The sequence below is a fragment of the Ursus arctos genome, unplaced genomic scaffold, assembly GCF_023065955.2.
Source record: "Ursus arctos isolate Adak ecotype North America unplaced genomic scaffold, UrsArc2.0 scaffold_8, whole genome shotgun sequence".
Classification (NCBI taxonomy): Eukaryota; Metazoa; Chordata; class Mammalia; order Carnivora; family Ursidae; genus Ursus; species Ursus arctos.
This window is the reverse complement of record NW_026623100.1, coordinates 60052891-60073254: the sequence shown is the minus strand read 5'-3', so window position 1 is coordinate 60073254 and position 20364 is coordinate 60052891. Positions and strand designations below refer to the sequence as shown.

At 43.2% G+C, this 20364-nt stretch overlaps 1 long non-coding RNA gene across 1 annotated transcript in view; it reads left to right on the top strand.

Annotated features, from left to right (window-relative positions):
• Window positions 1-6920: 6920 nt before the first annotated feature.
• LOC113241109 (uncharacterized) overlaps window positions 6921-20364 on the top strand; it is a 52623-nt gene continuing 39179 nt past the window's right edge. Inside the window, exons 1-3 of the long non-coding RNA XR_007190776.2 lie at window positions 6921-12774; window positions 14917-15055; window positions 15277-16762. This is a non-coding gene — a long non-coding RNA (uncharacterized LOC113241109). The remainder of the gene's footprint in view (window positions 12775-14916; window positions 15056-15276; window positions 16763-20364) is intronic.

Here is a 20364-nt window from a genome sequence, read left to right as displayed (position 1 = left end):
TTCCCAGGTGAGGCTCAGACTCTTGGTCCGAGGCCCACGTTTTGAGGAACAAAGAGCTAGAGTAACTCATATTTGCTAGTTTTAGGAAATGATTTACAAGTGCTCAAAATCTGTGAGAACCCCATGGTTTCCAAGTACATTTATTTCTTTAAATCTTCTAAGTGTGGCAAGAAGCTGGCATGTGGTTGAGATTGTGTGTGGTTTTAGGTACTCACTTGACCCGTCCAGACTGTGGCCTTCCTCCCAGGAGGGTGTGTGAGCAGCCTTTATGGCTCTAGAAGTCACAAAGGAGAGTATGCTCAGGTGTGAGCAGCCCTTCGAGAGAATTCCGCACCTGCCCTAGTTTCAAGTAGTAGATCTCTTCATCATTATGGAAGCTTCCCTTCTGTGTTTGGGATATAAAGGAGGAGAAGTCAAGGAAGGACAGAACACTGTCCAGAGGCAGCAGGTCCTCAAGCCCATCCTGGCCCAGTGTTCTGGAGTCAGTCTGCAGCCTCGGAAGGAATGGAGTTAACTGCAAGATGGTGTTGGTGGCTCAGTGACCATAATGGTGGCGGGAAAGCAGGTAATGCCACATTTGAGGTTGGCCCAGGTGGGTTGATGGCCTTCATGACTCTGAGGAGTGCTGCCAGCTCATTCGCTGTTACTTCCCGAGGCCCTTCATTTATGGGGAGACCAGCTCGAGCTTTGTGCCAGCCCTCTGGCAGCAGAGAGCCCTGCCCTGGAAGAACTGGCTTTGAGCTTCTCCTCCCGGAGTGGAAAAGGAGGTGCATAAGCCAAATCCACTTACAAACATAGGGGAACTGTTTATCTCCCTTCTTTATCTTAGGCCACAAAGAAGGTCCTATTTCTCTGTAGGATTCTCAACCGCCATCTACTAACTTGAGCCACCTTTACATCCTTGTTTCCTCTCCTGGGACAGCCTCCTAGTGTCACCTCTGAAGCCAGAGCTCCCTTGAGCCTGGAGAAGGCCTGGGCACTGCTCTGCACAGGGGGGCTTCCGGTCCCCCTGCACGGCCCACGCCCACTGTTGTCTGTGGCCAGAGCATCATCCCACAGTTCAGCCCATGCAGTTGCTGGCGGATCAGCCTCACTGTCACATGGGATATGCATGGAAGCCCATGGCTTTGCGTGGTGTGGCTATGAGGCCCTGTTGGACAGGAGCAGCTTCTCAGGGTTGGAGGGGAAGGGACAGCAGATGGCTCCCCCTCCAGGATGGGGTCTTGGTCCCTATTTGGTTGGCACTCTCGCTGGTTGTTAATGCACTGCTCAGAGGCCCTACTGTATGAGTCCCTGTCACAGGTCATCCCTGGACAATAAAAGTCCTGGCATAGGACTAGGGTCAGAGGTCACTCAGCTGGTACTCCTTTCCCCTCATAGTGAGTTCCCTCTTGGCATCATTTTCACCCATTGCTCCCACCCAGTGATCAGAAGTTGGGTCCAAGCAATCACTCATTACTCTCATAATTGGAGGTGCACACATGGGGCTTCTGCAGTTGAATAGCAAGGGCTGAATCCTGGCTCTACCAAATAGTTCGTGGCCTCTTAATCGGGCATGGATCTTGGGGCCAGCCCGACTGGGACCCATGTTCCAGATCGTCCTCTTCCTCGGGCAGGCCCAGGATCTCTCGGAGTCTAGGTTTCCTCAGCCACAAAGGAGAGGTGCTGATGCCCCCTCCCCTGGGGCTGTGGTAAGAATTGAGTGATGCAACGTGGTGTGTGGCACATGGGAAGCACCCAATAAATATAAGCTTTTGCTATTAAATGATGCTTATTTAATAAGTAAGGAGTTGTGGGTTTTATTAGAAGCAAAGCAGGTACGTCTGCTTCTTAGTCCCTCATCCCTCTGGGAAGCCACACCACGAGCTTGTAAATGCTGAGTGCCGCGTCCACCTGGTGGCCGCATCCCCAAATCTCTCATCAAAAACCTTGGAGGAAATGAAAAGGCTTGTAATTTATAAACCGAGGCTTCTCAAGGGGGCAAGGGGAGGAAAGGGGAGGGTCGGAACCCATGCTCTGGGGCTTCATGGGGTCTGCACAGACAGCTTGAAAACAAAGCAGTACTTTGTCCTGTGGCTTTGCTTTGCTTTTTGTCATAATATTTAATTAATTTTGAAATTTCAAATAACATTAAAGGGACATGTGAGATATTTACATCTCTTAAAGAAGGGGGCGTGGTTTAAAAGGTTGAGAAACCATCTATAACCTACAAAACACAGCGAAGCTCCCAGGAATATCGCAGCTATAGGAAGGCTTGGTGCTCCGAACCTTCAGCCTGCTCTGCGGAGCGCCCAGCCATCCCCAAGGTGGCAACGGGCGGGTGGAGCCCACGCAGCCCTCCCAGTCGGCCTAATTGGAAAAAGCTGGCACATGCACAGGGCGCTTCTGTGTTCTGGACCCTTCCTTTTGCTTTCTAATGCTAATGAGTGAAACCTGAACAAATGTTCATTAAAACCATTCGAAACACGATGCCCCTTCAGACTTGGGTTTTCACTATTATTCCAGCTATCCATTAGGATTGGGGCATAAATCCTTTATTCAATCCGAGAGGCCCATTTGCCACTCTGGTGAAATAAACCTCCTTTGTGGATCTTTTGTCCTAGTCTTCTTTTCTTTTTTTTTCACAAAAGACTTAATAAAAATTTAAAGTTAATAAAAGTGAAAAATATTCTTGCAGAACAGTGCACAAGTGTCTGGCTTAATGAGCTTTACAAAGTCTGACCAATCAAGAAACAGAATGTTCTCATCCTCCCCCGCCCCTCCCCCTATCTTTGGTCACTAACTACCCCCAGAATGGTGACTACAACCCTGGCTTATAATAGCACATAATTATTTTGCTTGTTTTTGAACTTTATTTAAATGGAACCTATGGGATATGCTCTTTGGGGTCTGCCTTTGTCCAGGGTTATGTCAGGAAGAACCATCATCCGTATTGTGGAGTATTGTTGTAGATCATTCATTCTCCTGCTGTGTAGTATAGTTGTGTGGTCCTTCATGATCGAGCCGTCCCCAGTGGAGGTGGGCATCTGGTCCCTGAGGTGGGCATGTGACTGAGGTGGGCCAGTTGGGATTTCCCAAACTGGAACAGATATTATCTCTAGCAGGTTCAGGAGTCAGGCCATCTGTGCTTGGTCCTGGCTATGTCACTGACTAGCTATGGTATCTGGCATATGTTACTTAATGTCTTCATCTTCAGTACTAGTTTCTTCATCTTTAAAAGGGGATGATAATAATAATAATAATAATAATAACATCAACAAAATGAAAAGGTAACCTACTGAATGGGAGGAAATATTTGCAAATCGTATGTATGATAAGGGACTAGTATTCAAAGTCTATGAAGTAGCAGAAAAAGAAACAATTTGATTAGAATGTGGGCAGAAGATCTGATCAGACATTTTTCCAAAAAAGACATGCAGATGGCTAACAGACACATGAAAAAAAGCTCAACCTCACTCATCATCGGGGAAATGCAAATCAAAACCACAATGAGACATCACCTACCACCTGTTTGAACGGCTAGTATCAACAAGACAAGAAACAGCCTGTGTTGGCGAGAACGTGGAGAAGAGGGAACCCTTGTGTGCTGCTGGTGGGGATGTAAATTAGAGCAGCCACTCTGGAAGACAGTATGGAGGTTTCTCAAAAAATTGAAAATAGAACTACCGCATGATCCAGCAATTCCACTGTTAGGTATTTATTTGAAGAGAACAAAAATACTAACTTGCAAAGATATCTGCACGCCTCTGTTCACTGCAGCATTATTTATAACAGCCAAGATATGGAAACAACCTAAGGAAAACTTGCTGTTTGTGACGACGTGGATGAACCTCGAAGGCATCGTGCTAAGTGAAATAGGTCAGACAGGTTAAGGCAAGGACACCAAACTGTAGGACTAGACACTGGATTCTTCATCATCACGTTCTCATAAAAAAGCCAGGTTCACTTAAGAATGCCTTTGAGTAGGCAGTAAAAATTGTTAATTTGTGACCTGTGTAGGCCTGTACTTTAAAATCTCTGTGTGACCAGATGGGAAGTACACCTTAGGCGCTTCTTGAGGGCACGGGAGCAGGAGGGCTGTCTCAAGGAAGGACCCTTGTGCACACACGCTCCAAGCTGAATGAGCTGCTTTGTCCACGGAGCACCATTTTACTTGAAGGAGCAAGCGATTATTCAGCCTTGGGTGGCTGGCAGAAATTTTCTTGAAAACGAATTAAGAGAGCTTGCCATGTCAAAGAAAATAACTGTCGGTACTTGTTGCCAAAAATAAGATTTGGACTTTCAAGTAAAAATTAGAATTTCAGAAAACATGGAAATGCCACCATGAGCAAAACAGCTCCCTGCGACTTAAGGCTCTTCTCCTGAGATGACCGGAGACAGTAATGAGTGGGGTTGGGCCATGATCTTTCATGCCTCTCTTTACCTGCGCCTCCCCCTCTCCAGGTTGTGACCATTTTACTCCCAGCATGAGTTCTAACCCACTCATGAGCTCCTCCCCTCCAGGTCTCATCATGTACCTCAACCCACCCCCCGCACACACACCAAAGGCCACTCTGTATTGGACAGAGTTCACTGGGAAGGAGCTGAGCTGACTTCCAGGACGGCTGCCCTGTGTACCACAGCCTTATGGAGACAGCATCTGCTGGTTGGGTGGTCCCTTTGTTTAGGGTCCAGGGGGGATTTGGGTTCTAATGGTGGGAGGCTAACACCAGGTGAATGTGGGGAGGCTTGCCCCCAGGAGGGCTGGAGAGAACGGTTATGGACAGGCAAACATTGCAGGACCCTGTGGTCACACCCTTGCTTCTGCCTAGAATTCCTTGTGAAAAGAGGTGTCATAAGAGCATTCTCTTCCACTCTTTAAGGGGAGACGGTTTATGGTCTAGCAGCTTGTTTTTTTTGAAGCCCCAATTAGGAAAGAATCTTAGGGCCTGCCCTAATCTCACATCATTAGTTCAAAGGGGAGGAAGACTCTCTCAGCCCTCAGTGGATCATAGGAAAGTATTTATATTACTTTCTTATTGAGAGCTGATTAATATCACTCTTTAGCAATTATTCTGAAATACCTTTTTATTATTTTTTTATTTTTTTAAATATTTTTTTATTATATTATGTTAGTCACCATACGGTACATCCCTGGTTTTTGATGTAAAGTTCGATGATTCATTAGTTGCGTATAACACCCAGTGCACCATGCAATACGTGCCCTCCCACCACCCATCACCAGCCTATCCCATTCCCCCACCCCTCTCCCCTCTGAAGCCCTCAGTTTGTTTCTCAGAGTCCATAGTCTCTCATGCTTCATTCCCCCTTCTGATTACCCCCCTTTCTTTATCCCTTTCTTCTCCTACTGATCTTCCTAGTTCTTATGTTCCATAGATGAGAGAAACCATATGATAATTGTCTTTCTCTGCTTGACTTATTTCACTTAGCATTATCTCCTCCAGTGCCGTCCATGTTGCAGCAAATGTTGAGAAATCGTTCTTTTTGATAGCTGAGTAATATTCCATTGTATAAATGGACCACAGCTTCTTAATCCAGTCATCTGTTGAAGGGCATCTCGGCTCCTTTCACGATTTAGCTATTGTGGACAATGCTGCTTAATCCAGTCATCTGTTGAAGGGCATCTCGGCTCCTTTCACGATTTAGCTATTGTGGACAATGCTGCTAAGTGCATATGGCCCTTCTCTTCACTACGTCTGTATCTTTGGGGTAAATACCCAGTAGTGCAATGGCTGGGTCATAGGGTAGCTCAATTTTTAACTTTTTAAGGGACCTCCACGCTGTTTTCCAGAGTGGCTGTACCAACTTGCATTCCCACCAACAATGTAGGAGGGACCCCCTTTCTCCACATCCTCTCCAACAATTGTTTCTTGCCTTGTCAATTTTTGCCATTCTAACTGGCGTAAGGTGGTATCTTAGTGTGGTTTTGATTTGAATTTCCCTGATGGCTAATGATTTTGAACATTTTTTCATGTGTCTGTTAGCCATTTGTATGTCTTCATTGGAAAAGTGTCTGTTCCTATCTTCTGCCCATTTTTTGATTTATTTGTTTCTCGTGTATTGAGTTTGAGAAGTTTTTTGTAGATCTTGGATACCAGACTTTTATCTGTAGTGTCATTTGCAAATATATTCTCCCATTCCGTGGGCTGCCTCTTAGTTTTTTTGACTGTTTCCTTGGCTGTGCAGAAGCTTTTTATCTTGATGGTGTCCCACAAGTTCATTTTATCTTTTGTTTCTCTTACCTTTGGAGATGTGTCATGAAAAAGGTTGCTTTGGCCGATGTCGTAGAGGTTGCTGCCTATGTTCTCCTCTAGGATTTTGATGGATTCCTATCTCACATCGAGGTCTTTCATCCATTTGGAGTTTATCTTTGTGTATGGTGTGAGAGAGTGGTCAAATTTCATTCTTTTGCATATAGCTGTCCAATTTTCCCAGCACCATTTATTGAAGAGACTGTCTTTTTTCCACTGGATGTTTTTTCCTGCTTTGTCAAAGATTAGTTGCCCAAAGAGCCGAGGGTCCATTTCTGGGTTCTCTATTCTGTTCCATTGGTCTATGTGTCTGTTTTTGTGCCGGTACCATGCTGTCTTTGTGATCACAGCTTTGTAGTACAGCTCGAAATCCGGCATTGTGATGCCCCCAACTTTGTTTTTCCTTTTCAACAATTCCTTGGCGATTCGGGGCCTTTTCTGGTTCCACACAAATTTAAGGGCTGTTTGTTCCAGTTCTTTGAAAAATGTCATTGGTATTTTGATCGGGATAGCATTGAAAGTGTAGATTGCTCTGGGTAGCATGGACATTTTAACTATGTTAATTCTTCCGATCCATGAGCATGGAATATTTTTCCATCTTTTTGTGTCTTCTTCAATGTCTTTTAAGAGTGATTTATAGTTTCTAGAATATAGATCCTTTACGTCTCTGGTTAAGTTAATTCCAAGGTAACGTATGATTTTTGGTGCTATTGTAAATGGGATGGATTCCCTAATTTACCTTTTAAATTTGCCTTTTGAGGAGCGTTTTTCTTAAGACATCAGAATCTCTTATGTTTCATTCTTTTTTTTACTTTAGAAATTTTTAAACATATTATTTCAAAATTTAGACTCACAAGAAGGTGCAGAAATGGTACAGTGCATATGTTCCTCTGTACGTGTCCCCCAGCATCCTCCAGTGATAACACATGATATGACCAGAGTCTGTTATCCCAGCCAGGGAACTGACATTAGTACAGTGCTATTAACCAAATGACACCTCTTACTTATTCTTATTTATTTATACTCCCTCATGTTACCCCTTTATAGATGTTCTCCATTCATCTTTAAAATGCAGTTTTTATTTTAATGAAACTTACCCTCTATAAAAATATGATCAGAACCACTGGGACCCTGGTATAGCGTCATGCACATAGTGAATTGTATGCAATGTAAGGTTGAAGTCCTGCCTATAAATGTTGAATTGTGGCTCACTCGCTGTGTGATTATAGGCAAGGCACACCATATCTCTGAGCCTGAGTTTTATCATCTATAAAATGAAGCTAATAATAGCCACTTGGTAGACGTGCTGCATGGGTTAGACGCAAAGTGTAGGAAGTGCCTGATGTGTTGGTCACAGGTGCCCTGTCCATGGTCAGTGTCGCAGGTCGGGTGACCCGGGAAGACTGAGATGGAAGTCTGCAGGCAGGAAGTTTACAGGGAATGCTCAAGGGGTCACACTGACAAGCTAGCTGGGACACACAAGGTGGGACAGAGGGAGAAGTTGAACTACCATGCAGGGTGACACGAGGTGCTAGATGATCCTGCAGAGAGCTGGGGTGGCCAGGCCTGTGCACCCCTGCGCGGACCAGTCGCTGTCGGTGGCTGCTCTTAGGGAGGGGGTAATCTTGGGGGTCGAGGGCAAGGCCCGGGGACAGGCCCAGCTGTGAGCCTTCAGCAGCTAACGGTCACCTAACAGTGAGCCTCGGCCCTGCTGGGGAATCTGGGCAGTGACTCACAGCATCTCCTGCTCTATTATTATGGCTCTGAGGAAGGGGACATCAGAAGGGGAGACAGTCATAGGTTTTTCACCACCTCCCCCTTTAGCCTCATTAGACCCAGGCATATGTGAATGTCTTGATAACTCCAGAAAAAGCTGTTTCTTTTTCTGCTTTAGGCCATTGAAGGGGATCTCTTTACATTTTCAGGAAGAGCTCATTTGGAAGAGAGAGAAAAGCAATGGATCTTAATCTTCTTTATAGGTGCTACAGGGAGTTTCTTAAAATTCTCTTTGCCTTCCCCACAAAAGAACCCCATCTTGTACCTTGCCACCCTATGTGAAGATTAGTTTCAGGTGAGTTTTGGAGGCAGACTTTTTTTTTTTTTTAAGATTTTATTTATTTATTTGACAGAGAGAGATACAGCCAGCGAGAGAGGGAACACAAGCAGGGGGAGTGGGAGAGGAAGAAGCAGGCTCCCAGCATAGGAGCCTGATGTGGGGCTCGATCCCAGAGCACCGGGATCACGCCCTGACCTGAGCCGAAGGCAGATGCTTAACGACTGCGCCACCCAGGCACCCCTGGAGGCAGACTTTTAATGCCTTTTCAAGAAATCCCTCTCAGCCTGCCGAGGACAGGCTGCTATCCGTGATATCACAAGTACTTGTGTTTGTGTAGTACTAGCTGGAAGCCTGGCTGAGCAAAGGCCTGTGGAGACCAAAGAAGAGAGACCGAGTCTCCAGCTAGAAAGATTCCATTTTGTGCCTTTTCTCTCTGCACAGCCACTCAGATAGAATAAATAATGGGATTTTGAAAGCACCCACCTAAGTAGCACAGTATGGTTCTGAATACTCAGTGGTTGTGGATTAAGATCCTGATGGTTCTTATCTCAACTTGATTAGTGTGCTCTGGGCTATAAACGTCATGATATGTGTCCCCTTTTGTGAGGGATAGATCACATATGTTAAGGTAAAGCACATCTATTTGGTGCAACACCGTAAGTTTTGGGGTGAAAAACTAAAATGAGTTTTCATGAGTTTTCCTAATTTGTGAAGTCTCTTTGGAGCAAAGTTCTCTGGCCAGTTACCCAAGCAACTTTTTGCCTTTGTTTTAAATAAAGACACAGCTCACTGCCCACAGTAATAGTGAAATGAAATCATGAAGAATTTTCATCAATCAAGGGGATTTTTCTGCCAGACTTGATAAATACCTTTTGTCTTTCTCTAACATCCATGCTGGGTATCTTGGGGGAAGTGTCTCCACTAACACACAGTAGAGACTGATCTAGAAAATTTCAATCTGTGACAAGAGTCCAAGTCCTCACACTCTGCAGAGCTGGGAAGGGTTAAGCCCAACCCTGGGGTCACTGTCCTCCACTACTCTCTCTTGCTCTCTCTGTGTCTCTGTCTCTGTCTCTGTCTCTCTCTGCCTCTTTCCAAACCAGGGGCTTCCAGACAGCTGTGGCCTACTCCGCATGGAGGAGGAAGAAGAGGGGAAGGCAGGTCGGTGGCCTGGAGGGCCCAAGAATGAAGCTCTGCTTAGGAGAGCCCCCACAGGATTGGGCGATGTGAAGGCCTGTGCCCCAGGGGACTCACGTGGCCAATGTCACCCCTTTCCTGGCTCAAGGGAAAGATCTAGGGGGCAGGGAGCCAGATCCGATTTCCCTTTGGTGGCTCACAGGGCTTGCACAGATACAGTTAGTGATTGCCAAGTGTTGGAGACTGAAGGGCCTTTTGTTTGACTCCTTATTAGCGGGGCCAGAAAGTGAAGATAGGAACTAGTAGTGCTGATGAGCTCCCCACATTCATCCTTTTTAGAGACACCCGCATTTGGACAGTTACATCCGAGATCTGGGTTCCTTCCTGGAAACTTACTGGGCAAAGGTCCTCTTAAATCAGAGTCTGTGGTGAACTCGTCTAACGGATGTCTGGATGTGCACAGTCTGGGAGTCAGAGGAGGCCGGGGCTCAGATCTTTTCCCAGCTCCATGACCCTAGAGAAGTGGCCAAACCACCTGAAGGCCCAGTTTTCTCCGCAGTTACGGTGGTTGATCCCGCATGGCCTGTTGTAGGCTTGTTTTATAGATTGGATGAGCTCATGCCTGCAAAGTGTCAGCTCACCTCAAGTGCTTAACACATGGTGGCCACGATCATCACGAGTAGGGGAACGATGTAATATGTCACCAGATCAAGATACCTCGGCAGCAAAGGGGGGCATAAAAATAATTAGAATGGTAACTTTCTGAAGCGTTTACTTACCAACAGATTGGTTTCTTACATTGGTGGACCTGTAGAATGGTTGTATTCAGGGACTCCTCAAGATTCTCTTGAAGAAATGAAAGAACATGTATCTGTGTCCATTATAGCAAATTTGAAAATTTTCTCTATATTGATCTGAACATTAAAAAAATTTTCAGCAGAAAAATTTTTCTTGATACATATTTATGTACTTTAATCCATTTCTTAACTTATCTGTCATGGTATTTTTTTTTGCAGAATATATTTTTAAAGCCTTGATGTATGTATGCATGTATTTACAGAGCTCCCTCGAGTGGTGGGGAGGGGCAGAGAGAGAGGGAGAGAGAATCTCAAACAGATTCTGCACTGAGCGCAAGCCCGACGTGGGGCTCGATCCCATGACCCTGAGATCATGACCTGAGCCAAAATCAAAAGAGTCGGATGCACAATGGACTGAACCACCCAGGCCTCCCTGTAGAATGTATTTTTAAATAGTTTCATTATTTTTAACTTTTTCTACAAAATTGTCTGCATTTAGGGCTTAAGAAATTTGAAATTGCTGATACTTAACATTGACTTCTGTCTAGCTCATAATATATTAACTGAGAAAATATTCTCTTTACGGGGGCAAGAGCAATCCTGCTAAACAAAGGCTATTCTCAATTCTAATTTTTTAAAATATTGAGAAGTGTAAATAATTTGGTCCAAATATTTGCTCAGGTAATTCTGGCCTTCATTCAGAGTTCCTTTTTTTTTTTTTTTTTTTTGGCAAATATTTTTATAATACAACTTGTTGAAGAAATTGTCTCTATGTATGATTCTTTTGAATGGTTCACCAAATTTAGATGATTCAAAATTGTAGGCCTCTCAATTACATTCTATTCTGGGACAGAATTTAAATTTATCCAAATAAAAATAGGAGCTCCATCAAAATGTTCTTCTCACAGGTTGAGATCATCTAGGGCACAATTATAGAATTTCAAAATATTGCATTAGAGCACTCCTTGTGCCCTACCCCCCACTTCTGCGGGATACGTTTCAATGTCTTCCTGTTTGCAAAGCTGGCTTCGTGGGCTTGTGACTTGTGCAGTCACACAGAACCTAGTGCTCAGAAGGCCTCCACACTTGGCTGACTGCTCTGCTATTGCTATCCGAAAATTCTTAATTTTTTAACAAGCATTTTCATTTTGCGCTTGGGCCCCGCAAATTATGTAGCTGGTCCTGCTGGTTTGTCTTGGTTTTCAATAATTGCAATTTTCCAAAAACTTCAAGCTCAAAAGCTGGATTAAAAAAAAAGAAGAAGAAGAAAGAAAGAAATTCCATTTACTCAATACTTTGAAGACTTCCAGATGATTTTGAGGAAAGTGCAACCCAACGTTGTAAGACGCTTAGGGTGATTTTAAGAAAATCATTTATCGTAAAGACTCAGATATTCTAAGTCATTTGGTAGGCAAGAAGGAGAATTTTGTGATCCAGTTACTTTGCGTCTGTGTAACATTTGACAACTTAGCTTCCATTTCCCTTGGGAGACACCACAGCTTGTTTGGACAGAAGTACTAATTGTATATGTTCCAGCACCCAGTCCAAGTACATTTCTGCTCCTCAGGTTCTTCTGTTAGTAAGAATACTGTGTCTACCAGGATTCTCTGGCCATCAAAATACACTACCTCAAAAACGAAGTTTCCCTTCAATGATGAACTTTTCTTTTTCTTTTTCTTTTTTTTTTAAGATTTTATTTATTTATTTGAGAGAGAGAAAGCACAGGCAGGGACGTGGCAGAGGAAGAGGGAGAAGCAGGCTCCCCACTGAGCAGGGAGCCCAACACAGGGCTCGATCCCAGGTCCCTGGGATCATGACCTGAACGGAAGGCAGACACTTAACCAACTGAGCCACCCAGGCGCCCCCAGTGATGAACTTTTAAACTGGATTTATAATAGCAAGAAGAATAATGTCAGATTTTTCACCTTTGACAGAATGAACTTTCCAAAGGTTTAATTTTATTCCCTGAATTAGTTTTTTTTAAAAAATGAACCATTAATAGAATTAATTTCTCATTGGAAGTATCTGACGACCCTGATAGAAACCTTGAGTCATTTCACTGTTTACGTAGCACTACTTCTGCTGATGGCGACTCATTAGCAGCTAATACGTCATTGTTCAGTCAGGCACAAGAAACCCTGGGATTGAAAAGGAGGGAAGTTAGTTTAGAGGAACGGTCATCGCATCTACATAAAAGCTCAGCGGCACAGAATGTCGGAAAACACACCTGTGCAGCCACTGGTGTGAGATTGTGATCTCTGTGCACCGTCTCCATAGCCACTCACTTTGGAAGTCAGAGCTGATGTTTCTTCAGCAAAATTGTGTTTGCTGGTTTTCACGATGATATCCCCACAGAATCAGGAGGTCAGTATTTTATGCAAGTTATTCATTTATCTACAATGTTAATATTTTAATTTTTCCCCAAACATGTGCTTTGATCTTTCCAAGCTGATTGCTGCCCCAAGAGTGTATTGCAAAAGGAAAAGATGTTACCCAACAGTGGAATAAATAATTGCTGTAAATGCACCGTACGGTGAGTGACAAACCGCTGCACGCGAGAGCATTCACCAGCAGTCTGTGCTCTGTGACCCGGCTGCTCAGCTTGCATTTCCTGCCCGTGTCCCGTTTACACCTACCCCGGGCTTCCCCACATTTCCCACTGCCCCTGCTGGTGTGTGCGCCCCCCAGCCCACAGCAGGGACGAGTGAGGGGTGGCAGGCAGGGGCATTGCTCACCACCACTGAGTCCCGAGGAACTGGTGGCTGGACCACTGCATTTCATCAAGCTGTCCTCCAAAGGCAGTGCTAGCTGTCCCCTACCAGGAAATGGTTAGGGAAAGAGAAAAGGTATAGCTGGTCATCGTTCCGAATTCACCAGGAGAAAAAGTGAGATCTCAGTTTATTGCCCTTGTGTCTCAACACTAGTGTTCAAGACTGGTAGAGGCTGAGACTGCCAAGTGCCGGACTAAGTCCACCCAGTGTGTTTGCTTCCAGTATTATTAATAACGTCTTTTAAAATGAAGCATCTGGGGGCACCTGGGTGGCTCAGTCGTTAAGCGTCTGCCTTCGGCTCAGGGCGTGATTCCAGGGTCCTGGGATCGAGCCCCGCATCGGGCTCCTCTGCTGGGAGCCTGCTTCTTCCTCTCCCATCCCCCTGCTTGTGTTCCCTCTCTTGCTGGCTGTCTCTCTCTCTGTCAAATAAATAAATAAAATCTTTAAAAAAATAAAAAATAAAGAAAAATTAAAAAAATAAAATGAAGCATCTGATATATGTTAAACCTCCTGGCACCGTCCTAGAAAAGCCTGGACATATAGTCACCCTGATCACCGTCAACTGCTTTGGTTGTCCTATGACTTCCCAATGAAACATAATATTGCACTAATTTTATCAACTTCTACATCAGAAAAACGACATTTCATTTTAGTGTGAAGGAGCGAGTGAAGTTGGTACAGTCTAGAACAGGACAGTGTAAAGGTACAAGATGAATGGCAACTCAGGGGGCCCATTTGGATATCATGACTTACCTCTCCTGGAAGCCAAATCCCAGAGACAATTTCTGATCATTTTCTTACTGGTCCGGAGCTATTTTTAGCTAAAGCAGACTGAATTCTTGAGAAGAAGGGGAAAGCTAGGTAATTTATCTTACTCTTCTTTCATAAGCCTGGGGCCTACATAAATTTGGTTGGGTCTATAACACTGAAATCCACTTTTAACTGTGCCACAAGTGAAGTGTCAGGAAATCACTACCTTTTTTGGGGAGTGGGGGCGGGGCTGGTGTTAGAAGTCCAATGTTGCATTGGAGACCAGCTATATACAAGTTGTGTAAACTTTATTGTCTGAGGGCTTCATCACCTGTAAAATGGCCCTCACAGCATGGGCTGCCAACACATCTGGGTCAGAGCAGCTGGGAACAATTTTCATTTGGAAAAATAACTTATGTGGAAAAGGAGCATAAACTTTCATCATATACTGGCTGGTTGTAAACTAAGGCCATGTCAGGGAGAAATTCTAAAGGCTAGTTTTTCTATTTGGTTATAGTCAGATATTTCTGGGGCATACAAGGTGCACATTTCCCAGGCGACAGGTCATTATAATAAAATGAACTGGATCACCTTATTACCTTTCTTGAGTCCTTCACTAGTGGATTTTGGGAAACATGCTAAATGTTTAACAAAATCCATGCACAGATTTGTTAGGGCTTTTCCACAGTAACCTGATCTTTACAAGGTGCCCATAGAAACAGCATAGCAAAGTAAACAAGTATGACCTAACACAGATTAAAATTGTATTTTTTGAAAGATTTATTTATTTATTTTAGAGAGGGAGGTAGAGTGCGCGTGCACGGTGGGGAGGGATGAGAGAATCCCAGGTGGACTCTGTGCTGAGCGTGGAGCCCGAGGAGGGGCTTGACCTCAGGACCCTGAGATCATGACCTGAGTCGAAACCAAGAGTCAGACACTTAACTGACTGTGCCACCCAGGCACTGCCAAATTGTATTTTTGTAATGTCAAATAATGCCACATGAACTTAGGTGACCAGATGACTGATATTGAGGATGTCTGGAGAGGAGAAACAGCAGAGAGGGTCCTATCCAGAAGCAGAGTAAAACCATATTTTAAATTTGGAATTGCTTATAGTTTTAATCATAAGATATCCTGCTCTTTTCCTTGTTTAGAAAGCAAAAAGCATGAGTGGACTTCAATCCACAGGGTGTTTAGGAAATAGAACTACACCTGATACTTGTAAACTCTACCTGGACTTGTATCTTGTCAACTTTGGAAGTCTTTCTGTTTGCCCAAAAGACAGGATAAAAGGTTAGTTTTTTACAATTTCATTTGACCTGTTATTCAGCTATTCTTTAAATATTTTGTGATTTCTAATTTCAAAAAAATTGTCACTGTAGTGAAACATAACACTGCCCCTTTTAATCATTCTCAGGTGTACAATTCGGTGGCACTAAGTTCACTTACAATTTTGTGTAACCATCTTGACAATCTCTTTCCAGAACTAATTTTTTAATTTTTTATTTCTTCAGCTTTACCCAGATAGGATGCTTAAGCATTAAGAGGGAAAAATACATGACTTTGCTTTAAAGTGAGATGAAGAAGCAATCGTCTGCTGTCTTCCTGCCTGGGGATGTAGATTCTTCCTGAGACAGCTCTTGGTAAGTATGTCTGTATCTGTTAACATGTTGTGCTTAACCCCGTTTTGAACTCTGCTTTTATTCTAGGAGGGTTGTAAACTAGGGAAAAGCTACAAAAATCTGTCAGTGCTCTAAAAAGACATTCCAGGCCTATATGGCTGGCATGGGAGCTGAGGGGAACTTTATTATGTTCTTATTTGGAAGAAAGGAAAGTCGTTCAAGCCCCATAACGGCTAGATGTGACAGTGCATGTCAGCGACATAGGGGGACTGAGAGGAGTTAAGTTACTGAACTTCTGCCGTTCAAATTGTGTATGGATGTTATTAAAATGGAGATGCATATAAAATGAAATCTCGGAATATGTTTACATTAAAGGAAATCAATAAAGTAAAAGTAACTTGAGACTTTCAGTCTCCCCGAAGGCGATCTTCAGATCTAGCCACTCTCCTGGTTCCAGGATGTTCATCTCTCCTAAATGTCCCATATTCATGTCCACACAGACTCATTGCCAGCTCTAGCCCACCTTCAGGCAGGAGCAAAGCTCTATTGAAGTCCTATTTGAAATATTTATGGTCTCTTCTGGAACCTGTCTCTTCTGTTTGGAAATCGTGGTTGCAAAAGACTCAGAAGTGAAAGGTTTTAATTGTAAATGTCCCTTAAAGAGAAACATGGAAGTGGGACTATCGGTTTAACTTAACAGTTCATTCCATTGGTCAAATAGAGATCCCCATCATGATGTTTATACGTGACAGAAATATGGCAAAATATCGCATCTGTTAAATCACTGTGGTTACTAGGTAAGTGTTGGTTTTATTATTCTCTGTACTTTTCTGGGCCTACTATGACAAAAATGAATAAATGCAATTTCTGGAATTGACAAAGCAGGAGAGATCATCTTTCTGTTGTAGGCAAAGGCTATTTCAACATTACGTTAATTTGGAATTGACTGGCCTTCCTAGAATAAAGTTGCTCCCAAACTCCCAAGCAGTCTTCTCTGTACATCTTTTGACACAGATTTGATTGTGGCATGCAGCCCACAGGCTCATCTCAGGCCATTGGTCCGGGGGTAATACAGCCCTTTCATTACAGTGAAAGAACATTTTCAATAAGTCCTAAAGATTGGCCCATGTTGGCCGGTTTGGAAACTGTGATGAGTGAATTCAGAAAATAAATTGTTCTGATTCTTTCGAGCTTTTAGGCTTTGAACAAAATAATGAATAACCCTTAGTAATTAAATGCCTTGTTTGTTTTTAGTTCTTTTGAATGCAATCAAGGAAAGGAGTGGAAAGGAAAGAAGTGCTCAGGAGGCCCCCAAAAGCACTTTGGCACTCACCGAAGCAGCCAGACGATGAATAACACAGTGGGGGTATATGGCTAAGTAGGTCCTATTTTTGTGTTGTTCAATAACACTAGGAAACATGCTTTAGTTCAAAGCTTTATTTCTCTTCAAGTGTCTCCAATCAGCATCGCATAGCTTTTGGTAATGCTAGAGTGATTTCAATGTACCAAGTGTCTTTGAGTAGTTGTCTAAGGGAATAAAGCTAAGGAAAGAAGAGGGCAGACAGAGGGCATTTGACCACAAAGACTGAGAATTTCATTGGTTTGTGGGAGAATTCCTTGGCTAGTACCTCTGGGAAATGGGGTGGTTTATAGCAAAGATTCCCAGGCATACATGTTCTTAATAACAAAGAGGCCTTTGCGATGCTGTCTTGTGAGGATGCTTTTAGCTGCAAGTAACCACAGACCCCACTGAGGACAGCTGAAGCCCTGAGGGGATTCATGCCCTTGCATAACAAGTCCTGAAGTAGGCATGCTCCACCCGACACACACGGACCGCCGGCTCCACTCTCTGAGGCTTTCTGGATTTCTCCTCTTCTCTGTGTTGGCTTCATCCAGCAGCAGTCCTGAGCCTCACGTCCATTCACAACCGTATCTCGTGCTGTGTTTCACCCCAGCTTTGGGGCCTTGATCAGGGCATCCCAGAAACTGACTCTTCTCAGTCAGGAGGTGTTGAAAGCAGTGCCACTGAGGACAGTTGAGGCTGAACAGGCTGAGAGGTGCGATAAAAGTAAGAAAGAGATGTGTCACTGTGGAAAGGACAACTCCAGTTCTTAGGAGGACACATCTACCTGCAGTCGCTATTTCCTGACTTCTGGGACAAGACAGCCAGCAAATCGAGGGAAGATAATACTGTCCTCCATAGATTACTATTGGCATATTGCCTTGCGGACAAAACGTCTTCTCAAAAGTGGTTGTAAATGAAAGAGGCTACTCTAGGTAGAGATGTACACTTTCCATGTTAACACAATAACGTTGACTTATATTTATGTGCTCTAAGCACCTTGAGGGCCTGGATTTTGTGTTATCTACTACTGGACCAGCAGTGCCTAAACCAATAAACAGCATATAGTAGGTTCTCAAATATTTGCCAAAAGAATGAGTAATGTAGTGGTTTTTAATTTGCTAGTTAAGAGGCAACTGGAGAAAAAGTGGGAGGGAGACAAAGACCTGGGTTTGAATGCCAACCCTGTGGAATCCTTTCTGTTTTTCAGTTTCTTTTTCTGTAAAATGGAGCAAATAGAAAATTGCTTTGTCAGGTTGCAACGAAGATATAATGAGCTAATACATCTCAAATACGTGGAACTGTAGTTCTCAGAAAGTGCTATTTATTGTCCTCGCTACTACTACGAAGTTCTGAATTTTTCCGTTTCCTTATTAGTAAAATGGAGATAATAAAAAGGTATCCCATTTTGAGGATTAAATAAGACAGTGTCTGTTCCTTCCTCATGGTGTCAGATATGGTGTTAGGAGCTTGGCCAAAGTCACTATAATTCTATATCTATTCTCCGTGCCTTTTATTTTATAAAGTTTTTTTTTTTCAAGATTTTCTTTCTTTATTTGAGAGAGAGAGAGAGCATGTGAATGGAGGAGAAGCAGAGGAAGAGGGAGAGAGAATCTGAAGCAGATTCCATGCTGAGCACGGAGCCCGATGTGGGGCTCAATCTGATGACAGCGAGATCATGACCTGAGCCAAAACCAAGAGTCAGACGCTTTTTTGTCTCACATATTCTTTGTTTCTTCTTTCCTACCTTCTGTTAGACTGATTTATTATTAGTATTATTATTTTAAGTAGGCTTTACACCCAGCGTGGAGCGCAATGCGGGGCTTAAACTCATGACCCTTAGATCAAGACCCGAGCTGAGATCAAGAGTCAAACACTTAACCCGCTAAGCCACCCAGGTGCCCCTGATTATTATTTTTATATTCCTTTTATCTGCTCTACTAGATCTTAACTCTGCTTCTGTTTTTTTAAATGGTGGCTCTAGTGTCTTCAATATGTAACTTTACTGTATCATTGTCTACATTGAATAATTATAGCACTTCATGGGCAAAGTAATAACCTTAAAACACTTTAATTCCATTTTACCCCTTCATTCCTTAGCACTGTTTTGTACATGTTTTACTTCTACATATGTTATGAACCCCACAATACTTGCGATTATTTTTATCTAAACATTCAAACATCTTTTAGAAATTGAAAAAGTGAAAAATAGTCTTTTCTATTTACTGACATATTTGACATATTTACTTTTTCCAGTGCTTTTCATTCCTTCCTGTAGATTCAAGCTTCCATCTGGCATAACTTCCCTTTAATTCACAAAAGTCTCTGGAGACTAGTGACGTAAACACAAGGGACCATTTATTATACTGTGGATCTGTTGGTAATACATCTTCTCAGATTTTACTTGTTTGAAAATGTCTTTATTTCTTCCCTACTTTGAAGTATATTTTCACTGGATGTAGAATTCTAGGCTGATACTTGTTATTTATTTATTTATTTATTTATTTATTTATTGTTCAGCACTTTAATGGTGATTTTCCATTATCTTCCAGATTCAATTATTTCTTTTCCTTTTTTAAAAAAAGATTTATTTATTTATTTATTTATTTATTTATTTATTTATTTTAGAGAGACAGGGAGAGAGAGTGTGAGTGCACCTTTGTGAGAGCAGGGGGAGGGGCAGGGGCAGTGGGAGAGAATCTCAAGCAGACTCTGTGCCAAGCACAGGGCCCAGTGCAGGGCTCGATCCCACGACTCTGAGATCATGACCTGAGCCGAAATCAAGAGTCAGGGGCTTAACCGACTGAGCCCCCCAGGCGCCCCCCCCTTTTTTTTTTTTAAGATTTTATTTATTTATTTGACAGAGAGACAGCCAGTGAGAGAGGGAACACAAGCAGGGGGAGTGGGAGAGGAGGGAGCAGGCTCCCAGCGGAGGAGCCTGATGCGGGGCTCGATCCCAGACTGCCGGGATCACGCCCTGAGCCAACGCAGATGCTTAACGACTGAGCCACCCAGGCGCCCCTCAGGCACCCCTTTTATATTTTTTTAATTTCTCTGTACTTCTCGTTAGATCATTTATAGTGACTTGTCTTCACATTCTCCAATGCTTTTTTTTTCTGTGTCCAGTATTCTCAGGAAGTTAGTTCATTTACCCTTCTTTGTGTCCACAGCTCTTCACTGTTCACTAGCTTTAAAGAATTAAAGACACAGATACAGGTGTAGATATAGATATAAATTTTCCTTTGGCAAAAGCAACGGTCTTTTATAATTGTCTACATTTTAGTAGGAAGTAGAACCTGCAGTGTTCTTGAATAATCTTAAATCATCCAGGGAACTTGTGAAAAATTCATATTCTTAAGAAATGCCATCAGACACCAGACAATATCTAGGGTACTAAAAAATTTTCCAAATGATTCGGATCAGGAGTCCCCAGGCGCCCTTTGAAAACCACTAATTTGTTAGAAGCCTGCAGTCAAAATAAGTGGTTGGCAGTTGGAAAACGCAAATCAGCCTCGATTGAGATCTGAGTAAGACTATCAAAAAGCTATCAGATTGCTTTACGCAACCCAAATTTAAAAACAAAATAACCTAATTTAAACAAATGGGTACACGTGGAATCAGAGCAGCCTAAAATTGCC